Raw genomic sequence first — 12,672 nt, 5'->3', positions numbered from 1 at the left:
CGGAAGTGACGGCACGCCGGGGAAAACGGGGCGGGGCGGGGCCGGGCGCGCGGCGGGGGAAGAGGCCCAGTGAGGAGCGAAGCAGCTGAGGTAATTTCAGTCCCTCGCAGGCGTGTTTTTAAAGTAAGGTTGAGGGCTCTCCTTGCACCCCGCCGTTTAGTTTTTCTGTAAGAATGATAATGGTGATGATAGTTGTAGTTATTATTACTATTATTATTTTTAAAATCTACTATAATAATAAGTTTTTTTCTGTAAAAATAATAATGATAAATGTATAAGACGCCCCCATGTATAAGATGGCCCCTATTTTGAGGGACTCCAAATTAAGAAAACACCCCTCAGCACTACCCGTGAATAAGGCGAGCCCCAATTTCAAACCTAATTTTTGGGTAAAAAAACCTAGTCTTATACACGGGAAAATACAGTAAGTGTTGTTGTTGCTGTTATCTTTTAAAAAATCTTATATTATTATTATTACAGTTTTACGTTTTATCTCCAAAGAGAGTTGGGAATGTTTTATTGACTTTTTATTATTATTAAACAACACCATGATCAGTAGCCTCCAACCTTTCCATTGATGAAAATAGGGATGCCTACTCAATAGTAATAATTTTACTATTCATACCCCACCCATCTGACTGGGTTGCCCCAGCCACTCGGGGCGACTTCCAACGTATATACCGTGTTTCTCATAAAATAAGACGCACCTAGAAAATAAGCCATGGCAGGATTTTCCTGGGTTGAAAAAATATAACACATACCCCCAAAATAAGCCATAATGGTGGGAGCAGGTCTGGATGGCGCCATGGAAGAGGAAGATGCCTCTCAGCGCCCGGAACCGGATGCTGCTGCCCCTCCAAAATGCCCAGCAGCGCGTGCCGCTCCGAGCGCCGACCCGGCAGCGGGCGGGACGCGGCAAGAGCCGCAGCATGTGCCATGCCGAGCTCCGACCCGGCAAGAGCCGCAGCGCGCGCCGCGTGGAGCCCAGACCCGGCGGGACCCAGCAGCGTGCCCTGCTGAAGCGCCGACAAAGCTCCCAGCAGCAGCAGCCAGTTCCGGGCGCCGAGCCATGACAGGAAGAGGAGGTAATTTTTTTAAAAAATAAGACACCCCCGAAAATAAGCCATAGGCTTATTTCCTTAAGTAAAATAAATATAAGACAGTGTCTTATTTTATGAGAAACATGGTAAAAACACAATAAAACATTAAACATTTTTTTAAAAACTTCCTTATACAGGGCTGCTTTTAGATGTCTTGTAAAGGTTGTATAGTTACTTATCTCCTTGGCTCAGGGGTTACTTAACTCCATACTACTGTTACTTTAACTCTTAAGTAGACCACACCTTATCTTTCCTTTAAATTTCACAAACGTATTGAGTCAGTTACTTTGACATATTTGGTACATTTCAACCTTGAAACTCTAAGAGATTTAGGTAAGATTAACTTGCTTTGGATATTTACTATATATGTGTGTGTAAATTTCATATACACCTTTGTAAATTTATACTGTAAATATATTACAATACTTCGACATGATAATTAAAATAGGGTCTCTCAATTTTCTAGCTGAGGAAGAATATCGAAACAGGGCCTTGTCCAGGAGTTTTCATCTCACCTGTAAAAGGAATAAAATTCACTTAAGACTTGAAAATCACATATATAGCAAATTGTCATTTTGGCCTACACTGACTGGCAGCAGCTCTCTAGGGTTGGTTTGTTTTTAAGGTGGGGTGGGGTGGGGTGGGGCATTCCTTTCCCTGTCTTACTTGGAGATGCCCTCCTAGGGATTAAACCCAGGACCTTCAGCTATGCAGGGTTTTGCCACTGAGTAGAAAGTCGCCTGGCTCACAAATATGTGGTAAAATTATTAGTATTATTGCACACAGGGTCTGCTCTCTGGACACAGAGTGTTCCCAGGAAATTGTTTGCTGGGTGGTCATTTGCATGATGAGTCTAGGTTTCCCATTGATTCCTATGGGGAAATTTCTAATACGTTCCCAACCATGGGATTTTCACACACACACACACACACACACACACACAGCCCAGAATGATGAGAAAACCCAGGAAAACTGTTTGAAACCTTGCAAAAGGAAAACAAGGGATAAATTGCTCTCTTATTTGTCCAATCTCTCCCCTCCCTCCCACCATGGATCCTGGCAAAATGGCTACAGCGGACTAGGAAAACACACAAAAAGCAAGGCTTTTTAAGGTTGCTTACTCGTTTACAGTACTACACTCAGGTCCGACTGTTTGGGTACTAATCTGTGGAGTGTATAGTGAGGTTTGGGTACTAATTCATTGTGTTTGGATAAGTGAAATTTTTATATAACGAGCTTTTGGATCATGGGATCTGTTCTAAGAACATTTGCTGTGATAACTTTTTATTCCTAACAGATTGACTTATCTGGCAACTGTTTGAAATCTTCAGGATATGACCATTGATGGCCTAAGAGTGGGTCATGAGCAGGGCTGCAGCACAGTTCGTAGCAACTGCTGCAAAACATCCTTCTGGATCAACCATGGCAGGCCGTAATATGCAAACGCCACTAGAGCTTGTTTCTGAAGAAGTGTGCATGCACACGAAAGCTCATACCTATGACAAACTTAGTTGGTCTCTAAGGTGCTACTGGAAGGAATTTTTTTATTTTTTGTTTTGGTCACTAGAGCTGACAATCTAAAGCTAAATGGAGGAGGGTGAACCACATAGAACCATTGGTAGGCATGTTTGGTGTTTGTGCTTTGGGGAGCGGCAACTTCTAGCACATTGCAAGACTTAATATGCTATTTGCCCAGGATTTCCGGCATGTTTTATGCCTGGCTTTAGTATTGCTTTATAGCTCTGCTGGATTTTATGGTTGATTTTTGGCTCCTCCTCCTCCTTTTGATGTTTTATATGGCATTTCTATTCTATTTCTCATTTTTAAATTTGATAGTGCCCTATAAATTTGACAGGGGATGAAAGGTCTTAGGCAAGCTGAACTGAAAAATAAAATTTAAGGAATATTGCAAGACAGACCAGAAAAGTTTGTGGTTACAAACTGGGAAGTTACATTTAATAAAATCATAATCATCGTCATAACTACTACTGGTACTTAATGTTTGTTAAGGGCCTGTACATAGAACAATGATGATACAGTTCCTGCCTTTACAATGGGATGGGAAACCTGTGCCCGTTCATCTTCTATTGGGCTGTCGTCATCCCTGACATTTCGCCATTCTGGCTGGGCCTGATGGGAGCTATAGTCTAAAGCAGGGATGGGGAACCTACTGGTATGAGCTTCTGGGTGTTGCTGGAATAAAACTACCATCATCTTTGGCCATTGACAACACTATCTGGAGCTGATGGGGGCTGGAGTCTAAACAATATTTGGAGGACCATGGGTTTCCCACCCCTGGTCTGCAGCCATGAACCCTGAGGACAGTAATGAAGGTAAGGAGATGGAAATTGGAAATAGGAGATGGGAGGCTAAGCTAAAGTAGGGAGGAGAGAAGGATAAGCGGGTGGGGAAACCCAGCCAGATGGGCAGGGTATAAATAATAAATTATTATTATTAAAGAAAAGTCAAGTTTTAAAGATTTTGAATATTGTAAGCTGAAGTGCCCTTAGGAACAATGGTTGAATTCTCTTTGGTTTGCAGTAGTATGGCTTTTTCACACATGATTCAGGATAAATCTGTCTATCCCACTGAGAATACAGTAGACACACAGCTGCAGCCAGTGCTGGCTTTGTGACGATGCTTTCATTCGTGAATTTTTATCCATGTTGTTCACATTTCTTCAAGTGTGCACTTAAAATGCCTTAAGTGTATACCTAAAAAAAACAAAACCTAATATGTAAATCAGACAGACCTAAAAGTGGTCATGCAAGTATTAACTGCCCTGGGCTTTATGGCCCTTGAAGAGAAGTTTGGCTGATGCTTAAATTATATACAGGGCACAACCCATTTGTTGTTTATCTCAATAGCAAAGTCCTCCAGTCCAGTGCATCAGAATTACATCCACCGTCTAGCAAAATGAAATAAAGTTTAAACATGCACATTTTATTTTTTAAAAAATAACTTTTACCTAAGCAAACAGTAATTGCCATCTTTGGGACACATTTATGTTTGTAGAAGGCAACATTTCATTTTGCTCACAACATGCTGCAGAGTTGAATTTCAGATGGTATTACAATCAGAACTATTGATCCAGGGAGATCAGTCAAATACTAAAACATCAGAATGACTTCATAGCAGTGGCACTTTGCCCAGACTCGCAACCTTTAGAAAAATTCCTTGCCAAAGATTTTAACCGATTCGATCAGCATTCTTCTGCTTGCCTTTCAGATACAATGGAATCTGAGGCAGAAGTCAGGCTCTCCCAATAGGGCAACCATTGCTTCTTTTACTTTGGCCATAAAAGCTGCATTTTGTCAACCTGGCTAAAGAATTCTCCCTGCCACACCCATCTGCAGATGTTCGTTCTAATGTATTGTGAATGAAAGCACCTTATAAACGTCAAAAATAAGATTTCCAAAACCATTTTAAAGGTTTTATTTGATAAGCAGTGCTAGGATCAAATAAAGTTAATGGCTTTGTTGCAAGTTGAGGGCAGTGGCCAGGATGGTCCAGGCGTGCCCAAGGGAATGTACATGCTTAGTGGTTTTCCTGACTTTTTATCTAAACACCAATTCCATATTATCTAAACACCAATTCCAATTCCATATTTATCTAAACACCAATTCCATTATCTAAACACCAATTCCATCTAAACACCAATTCCCTCAAGTCACTTCCAGGACCCCTGGATGGTTAAGTCCAGTCAAAGGCAACTGTGGGATGCGGTGCTCATCTCACTTTTCAGGCCGAGGGAGCCTTCATCAAACAGCTTTTCCGGGTCATGTGTCCACATGACTAAACCGCTTCACAATAGAACACTGACAAATGCCAGAGTGCACAGAAACGCCATTTACCTTCCTTACCACAGCTGTACCTATTTATCTACTTGCACCGGTGTGCTTTTGAACAGCTACTGTAGGTTGGCAGAAGCTGGGACAGAGCAAAGGAAACTCCATTGCGCGGATTCGAACCTCTTACCTTCTGATCGGCAAGCCCAAGAGGCTCAGTGGTTTAGACCACAGCGCCACCTGTGTCCCTTCTGGAGGAATATGCTTTGCATGAGAGGATAACTGCTCATCACACAAGGAATGAGCCCCTTCTAAGGGATCACTCCCCCCTTCCTCAGAGTGACCACCACATTCCCTGCTGAAACCCCCATTCGCCATGACAGCAAGGAGCGGAACACACAGCTACCGGTATAACATCCCTGAAGTCCTCATCCACCAGCCACTCTGCCTCTCTCAGCTTCTCCAGGTTGACCACCATGGCTTCAATGGACAAACATTTCCACTGAGGGCCAGAAGCTCATTGTATCAAAGATACACCCACAACTTTTGTCCAGAAAGCAGATAGTTGTACGTGTGACAGACAGTGCAAAACACTGGAAAGCACTTTCTACCTGCATAACATTTTTTCCTTTTCTTTTTTGAGTTTCATTATTGAGGAACTTAGGTTGTGTTTAGGCCAAAGAGCAAAGAGGCTTCCTCGCCCTGCTGCTTAACTTGCCTTGAGTCTTTTAAATGAATGGAGGCTCAGATTTATTTAGAATAAATGCAGCAGCTGAAGAAGAGGCTCCAAGTTCTGGTGGCAGAAAAACACACAAATTTTTGTTGCAGGAAAAGAGACATCAGAAGCATGGTCATCTCTTCCCCCATAAAATGATTGGTGTGTGTGTGTTTTCTATATGTCATATGATTTCAGAAAAAAAAGAAGAACTTGGTTGACTTTGTAATAATCCAGAATATGATGCTCATGCGACCAGAGGGGAGATGTATGCAGTCATTGTCTTGCTGCAATGGAAACGTTTGTTGAATAGACATGCTTTTGTAAGCTCAAGGAATTAACTGAGAAAAAGTTGAAAGATGGTTCTTATTTTTGAGATTACTGTACTTTAAACTGCCTGTAGGTAGGTAAAATAGGAAGAGAGGAAGCTGCCTTATACAGATTCCATCTAGCTGAGTAATGTTTACACTGACTGGCAGCAGCTCTTGGGAGCGTTCTCAGCCCTTTTGGGAGACACAAATAGTCTGGACTATTTGCTTGTAAAGTTTGTGCCCCTCCACTGAATTATGGCCTTCTCCAAATGACCAAATGTACCTACTCATCCAGCCTTCTTTACACAAGAAGTTACTTTTTTCAAAAAATGAAATTCAAAGTGACTTACACAAAATTGGTAGTCTGTAGCTTTCCCAGACATAACATTAGTTAGCCCTCGTAATTGCCACCTGCATTAGGCAACATGGATGATATAACTAATTTTATTCGTAATTACAATGAAAACTCTTGCTTTTTAAAAAAACTGATATAAACCATTATCTATAGCAGACCTGTAAGCGTAAGATCTACGACAAGTATATTGTATATATGAGATGCTGGCAATGACTGTTTTGTGCGTGTTCAATATGTATACAACTGCACGCACACACATTGCGGCAAGCTGGAAGTGGCTGGAAGGGGGGGGTGGAGCAGGCTTATGTGCACTCTGCCAATGGGCCTGGGGGTCAGGAACGTAACCCCCACGCAAAACAATTGTTGCCTGTACAGAAAAATAGTGATGGTATTATGAGATATGCGTGAAAAAGTTCACCCAAGAGATACAAACTTAATGCATTTTTGTTCCCCAGGCATCCAATTACTGAACAGGAGCATCAATTACATGGAAAAAAGCAGCTGGTTCCCCATCACAAGACCCAGTGTTTACACAGGCCAGACCTGTCTAACTTGTGATCCACCAGTGTTCGCTCAACCCTCTAGCCATACATTCTGACTTTCCTAGGAGTGAATGAACCTATTCAAGAGAATCAGAATTGTACAAGTCTATTTATCTCTCATTTAGACAAAGGCATGCTTGCAAGGTTTTATGACCTTTGGCTAAACTTGGATCAGAACCAAGATACATATACATTATGAGTAAATGGGTGCGAGAAGTGGGTGGCGGAAGCATATCTCCTACTATATATTTGAATGGATCGAGAAAATTAGGTCGAAGGGTTTAAGCTCACCAGTACTCAGTTCCTGTACCTTAAGAGAACAAGGGAGGCGTTCAGGGTGAGTTCTGGCACCTCTTTTTCTAGAAAAAGAGCACTGATCTTAACTATGATTAAGCTTGCTTATTATAAAATTATATATATAAACCAGCTTAACAGGTTTATGGAAAAATAGGTATTTCTTATAACATTTTAGAACAGCAAGTTCAGTGATAATGGGCAGCCTTACACTGCTTTCGACCTGTTGTAAGAGTACTTCTTTATGCTCTTTTTTGTTTCTTTTGTTTATTAATAAAATATAATTATTTGGTTTTTTAAAATAGTACAAGTCTGAGTCAGATCGCCCAATTTCATTCTGTTTTGACAATCCTAGAACGTCTTGTGGATGTTCAAAAATTCAGAGGTACTGGGAAGTATGACAGTCACAAGAGATAGATCTGTCCATCCATCCAGATATTCATAAAAAGTTAACTAGACAACCATTCTGGTGTAAATATCAACATTCATGAAACTGGATATTCGCTATAGCAGTAACTCAGTGCCAGACTTTTAGTGTGTTTGCCCCTGTTGTGTGGAACAGTATTTCTGTCGAGATTCAACAGGTGCCCACTATCTACACTTTCCAGAAACAATTGAAAACATTTTTGTTCCAACAAGCTTTCCCGGTTGGAAGGTCTTTGCTGTGGGCGTCTACCTTGCAGTGTTTTAAAATTTATCTGCTGTTGATGGTTGTGTTGTTGCCAACTGTTTCTTTTAGCTTTATTGTACAGTATATGGTACATCACCTTGAGACATGTGTAAAAGGCAGTTAAATTACAACGACAACTTCAGGCACCTCTACCTGAATAGAAGCTGTGTCACCAATACATAGCCACATAATGTACCTGAAGTTTTTACTGTATTTAAAAAATAATAAGAAAGATTGTTACAGAAATTTTACAATATACACATAAGTATATGGAACAGAAAAGTATGCGGGTGGCGCTGTGGGTTAAACGACAGAGCCTAGGGCTTGCTGATCAGAAGGTCGGCGGTTCGAATCCCCACGATGGGGTGAGCTCCCGTTGCTCGGTCCCAGCTCCTGCCAACCTAGCAGTTCGAAAGCAAGTAGATAAGGTAGGTAAACGGTGTTTCCGTGTGCTGCTCTGGTTCACCAGAAGCGGCTTAGTCATGCTGGCCACATGACCCGGAAGCTGTATGCCGGCTCCCTTGGCCAGTAAAGCGAGATGAGCATCGCAACCACAGAGTCATCCGTGACTGGACCTAACGGTCAGGGGTACCTTTACCTTTATGGAACAGAAGTTCAGGCATGTACTTTCCCCCTAAGTAATCAATAGTAGACCTAATTCCCACACACCCCAAAAAATGATACTGTTACAGATTTTGAGTACCAGTCTGTCCGTGCAAGTCACCCATAAATAATAAAAATTATTAACACCAAACCCTGGTTAAGTGCTAAGAACCCATGACTCTTGTGCACCACTTGGCAGAGACTAGGGTGGCCAGTAACATTGCATATACTGATTGGTGCTTTCCTCCCCATGTGTACAGCAAGTTGTGAGACTCCTGGACCAGATTGAGTCTACAGTAGGGACAGAGACTTAATTCCCCACACCCTCCCCATTGTCTTGATTCAAATGCACTCTGGTGCATGCTTTTTACTATCTCAAAACGTTCAGGGAATGCTGATTGCATTAATGATGTTACATGAAAATTGGCACACACAGTGAAGACTGGTATGCACTGTGTACCCATTTAAAACATAGCACGGGAAGTATCCCTCGCAGCCACTCAAGCTAGCCCCATTCTGCTTTCATGGCTTCAGATCCCAGATAACAGAATCCTAATGTTTTGTCCTCTTAAATCATTTTTGTTTATTGCAGGCAACATTGATCTAGACAAACTCTTATTCTTTTTAAGCACTCCACTCTTCATCCCACAGTTTACTTTTGCTTTTCCTCTGAAGACTGAAAGCTCTGAGTCATAATCAACATGTATATTTAGATACCGGTACTGGTCCTTATGATGGGAAATCAGCTGTTGACTGTATAACCGGTGTTCCCGCCCAGTAATTGAATATCTGGGGAATAAGAATGCCTTAAGTTAACTACTTAAATCTTAAGCAAACATTCATTCATGGCAGGGTCTTGGCAGGCCAATCATTAGTTTCCTATGGATGAACAAACACAGAAAATATATTTTTCTTCTTTGGCGATCACTCATAGCCAAGATTGTCTTCCATGAATATGGTCTTAACAGTGTGTGTGTCTGTAAGTGACTGTGGAGGTCAATTTTGGATCCGCACATCCTTCCACAGTGGGGCCGTAGGTTTCTGGGTGGGAGCTGATCACAGTGAGGATTTGCTAAACATGCTTTCCTCTTAGCTCGTTTCTCCCTTTCGTCCTGAGTTTGTACTTCTTCAAAGTCTGTGATACCTTTGGTAAGGTTCCAGTTGGAGTGCTCACAGGCCAATCAGTTGGAGCACTCATATTGGCAGGCCAAACATTAGTTTCCTATGATGAACAGAGCCACATGGACCCCTGGTTATCAGTAAAAAATTCCCAAGGGATGAGGTGAACGTTACCATGCCTCTGCCAAAAATTATTTTTTTAAAAATTGAGGGAACCAAAGAAGGAGTGCTTGAGGGAATGTGGTGCCCACAGGTGCCACATTGGGGATCCCAGCTTTGGACCATGTCCTAGGATCAAATCTTATCTGGGGTATCCATCGACTGACACAATCAATTCTATGCAGTTGAAAAATTCAATCTGTTTACCTACACACAAAGGAATAGTCGCTTGAGTGAATCAGACAAGGTAATGAAATATATGCTTCGCAGGAAGAGAGGCCATTCCTAGACGAGAGGGTAGTAAGCCTCACTCTGCTTCATTTGCTTCATTGCATGATGATCACTTTGTGCGGCGCTTAATTAAAATACGTGCCATTTGTAGCTATTAAGATCGACTTTCCTCCTCTGTGATTGCAGCTGCATTGTGCTCACTGACCTGTTCGCTGAGTGGGTTGTTTGTGTTGTTTTTGTGAGCCAACCCGATGCCAGTGCATTGCTGCTAATGTGCTGTTTAATTTCATCCTGCATCAATCATGCACATTGTCTCTTTTGTTTCTGAGGTTTCAAAGCCAATAAAGAAAGCCAATACTGATGAATGGGGCCCAGAAATCTTGACACTGGTTATTTATTTATCGAGGAGAAAGCATAGGCAAAAGATTTTCATGCAGAGGAAGTGGTAGAGAAAAGTTTTTCTCCCTCTCTCTCTAGAACTCGAACTCAGGAGCATCCGATGAAGCTGGATGTTGGAAGATTCAATGCAGACAGAAACACACACACATCTTCTCCACTACTCTGTGCTACAAAGATATCTGCAAACATGACATGAAGGCTGGCAACGTCCAACCCCATCCTTGCAGACAACTGCAGTGCCTGGAGACAGACAGTCAGGTCCTGCATGTATAGCAGAGACCAGAGGAGGAATGACTGCTTGGGACGCCAAAATTCAGCATCCCTCCACTTCTCGCGCTCCTTTCTATTATGCAATCATTTTTATTGGTTTAACAAATACAAAGTACAAATAAACACAAGCTAGTAAAAACATATCTGTATACAGAGATTTTCCGTATCTCAAAACATCCCCTCCACGGGGTCTCATTTTAAACATCTACAACCGCATATTCATCCGTACTCCGGTTTTTATATCAAACCATATTGTCCATAATAATTTTTACACTACAAGTGAGTAAAAATCCTGCTTGTTTCCATCCGCTTAGCTTACAATTTTTCCCATTCTTTTATAAAGTTTTTATCCTCTTGGTTTTTGAGTCCTTTCTAAATCATAGTTGGGGCTTCCCTGAAGCTCCGTGCTCAGTGTAGCCAAAGCAGACTCACTCCTATAAATCTGCCTCTGCTGGGTGGAGCACAGTGAGAAGAAATGCCATGGTGCATCTGCAGCGGCACAACCAGATGCCTTTGTCTGCCCCAGCTGCAACAAAACATGTCTCTCCTGTATCGCTCTCTACAGCCACAGCAGATGCTTCCAACAGTTTGACTTCATCCCCAAAAGGTGTGCTCCTCCATTGTCTCCCGAGACAGACGGATGTCAACCAACCAACAACACCACTTGTAACAGTCATGGCTCCCCCACCAAAATCCTGGGAACGGTAGGGTTCTGAGAGTTGTCAGGAGATGCCCCTCACAGAACTACAATTCCCAACATCCTTTGCATCCTTTTTTTTCCCTTTCTCTTTTTTTTCGTTTTTTTCCTTGCCTTTTGTTTCTCTTCTCTCTATTGTATTGTTTTTTCTGTTTTGTTTTTGTTTTGTTTTTGTTTTGTATATTTGTAAATTTTGTGAAATGATTGTAATAACCAATAAAGAATTTTTAAAATTAAAAAAAATTAATAAAAAAAACAGTTCCCAAGATTCTTGGCAGGGGGGCATGTCTGTTAAAGTGATATAACAGTGCTTTAAATATGTGGTGTGACTCTTGTTATTAGTGGCATAGTAGCCTGCAGAGTTTCACACACAGCTAGCAGTTGAAGTGCTAGCTGAAAGGTGTGGCATAGCAAAGTACATTTGAGCATCACTGAAATGTGGGTTGAACATTTAAGCTTTCTGCAACAGGTTCACCTGTAAGGAAGAGATCTACTGGTACATCTCGTGTCATGCAGCAGAACAGCTCCAAGTGAAAGTGCCCTGCTCTCTTCCCTCCAACCCCCCCCCCCCCGCGTGACATCTGTACAAGCTTTAAATGAACAAAGAGAGCATTAGCAGCAGCTACAAAAGCCAATTCTGGGCTAATTTCTAGCACTGACATAATTATCTATGTTCCTCCCAGAAACACAAACGGACCTCTTGAGGGCGGGACGGCGGAAGTATCTGATTTCTGCAAATATTGCCCTGCAGCAATTGCTGTGGCCACACATGCTGGATAATGAATTGGTGTTGCTCGGAAGTCAAATTTAGGCCAAATATTACATAAGTGCATAAGCAATGCTAATCTTAATCCCTTTCCAGGCATCTCCCTTGCTCCATCTAGGCCTGCTGCTGCTCTTAAGCTAAAAAGCTCTTCTCCCATTTGTGAATTGCCCAGGGCACTTTCATTTCCATGGCCAGATTTGTTTCTTGGGAGCTGAGGGGGTGGGGGATTCGTGGATGTTAGAGGGAGAAGCCACCAGGCCCTCACTAAAGACAGATAATTGCTAGATAAATGTCTGCAGTCGGGACGCGTGAAGCATGTGCAGAATGCAGAGGAGAAGGATCTGTATATTGCAGACACCCTTGGATGGGGACCAATGGCACCGTGGTAAATTCTGGAGTGCAGGCACTCTTAATCTATTCACTGTTAAATTTATATCCTGTCTGTCCTCCCAAAGGAGCCCAAGACAGCAATGGCAGCCCATCCATCCCACCATGTACCCCACTATCACCGCTACATATTGTTTGGCTGAACTGTTTTCCTTGAGATAATAAATAAAAATTATTTTTAAAAATGTCAGCAAAGAAACAAACCAGCCCATACCCCTTCTCAGGCTATACAGCAAAATGATTTATTATTATTTTTTGACGCACAC

At 42.1% G+C, this 12,672-nt stretch overlaps 1 long non-coding RNA gene across 1 annotated transcript; it reads left to right on the top strand.

The window, feature by feature from the left end:
- Window position 1: 1 nt before the first annotated feature.
- Window positions 2-10,695, top strand: LOC148685769 (uncharacterized). The gene is made up of 2 exons (XR_015949917.1): window positions 2-90; window positions 10,365-10,695. It is a non-coding gene; the product is annotated as an uncharacterized LOC148685769 (long non-coding RNA).
- Window positions 10,696-12,672: the final 1,977 nt, after the last annotated feature.

This window comes from Zootoca vivipara, chromosome 5 (genome assembly GCF_965207765.1).
Source record: "Zootoca vivipara chromosome 5, rZooViv2.hap1.1, whole genome shotgun sequence".
In the NCBI taxonomy this organism is placed as follows: Eukaryota; Metazoa; Chordata; class Lepidosauria; order Squamata; family Lacertidae; genus Zootoca; species Zootoca vivipara.
This window is presented reverse-complemented; position numbering and strand designations above follow the sequence as displayed.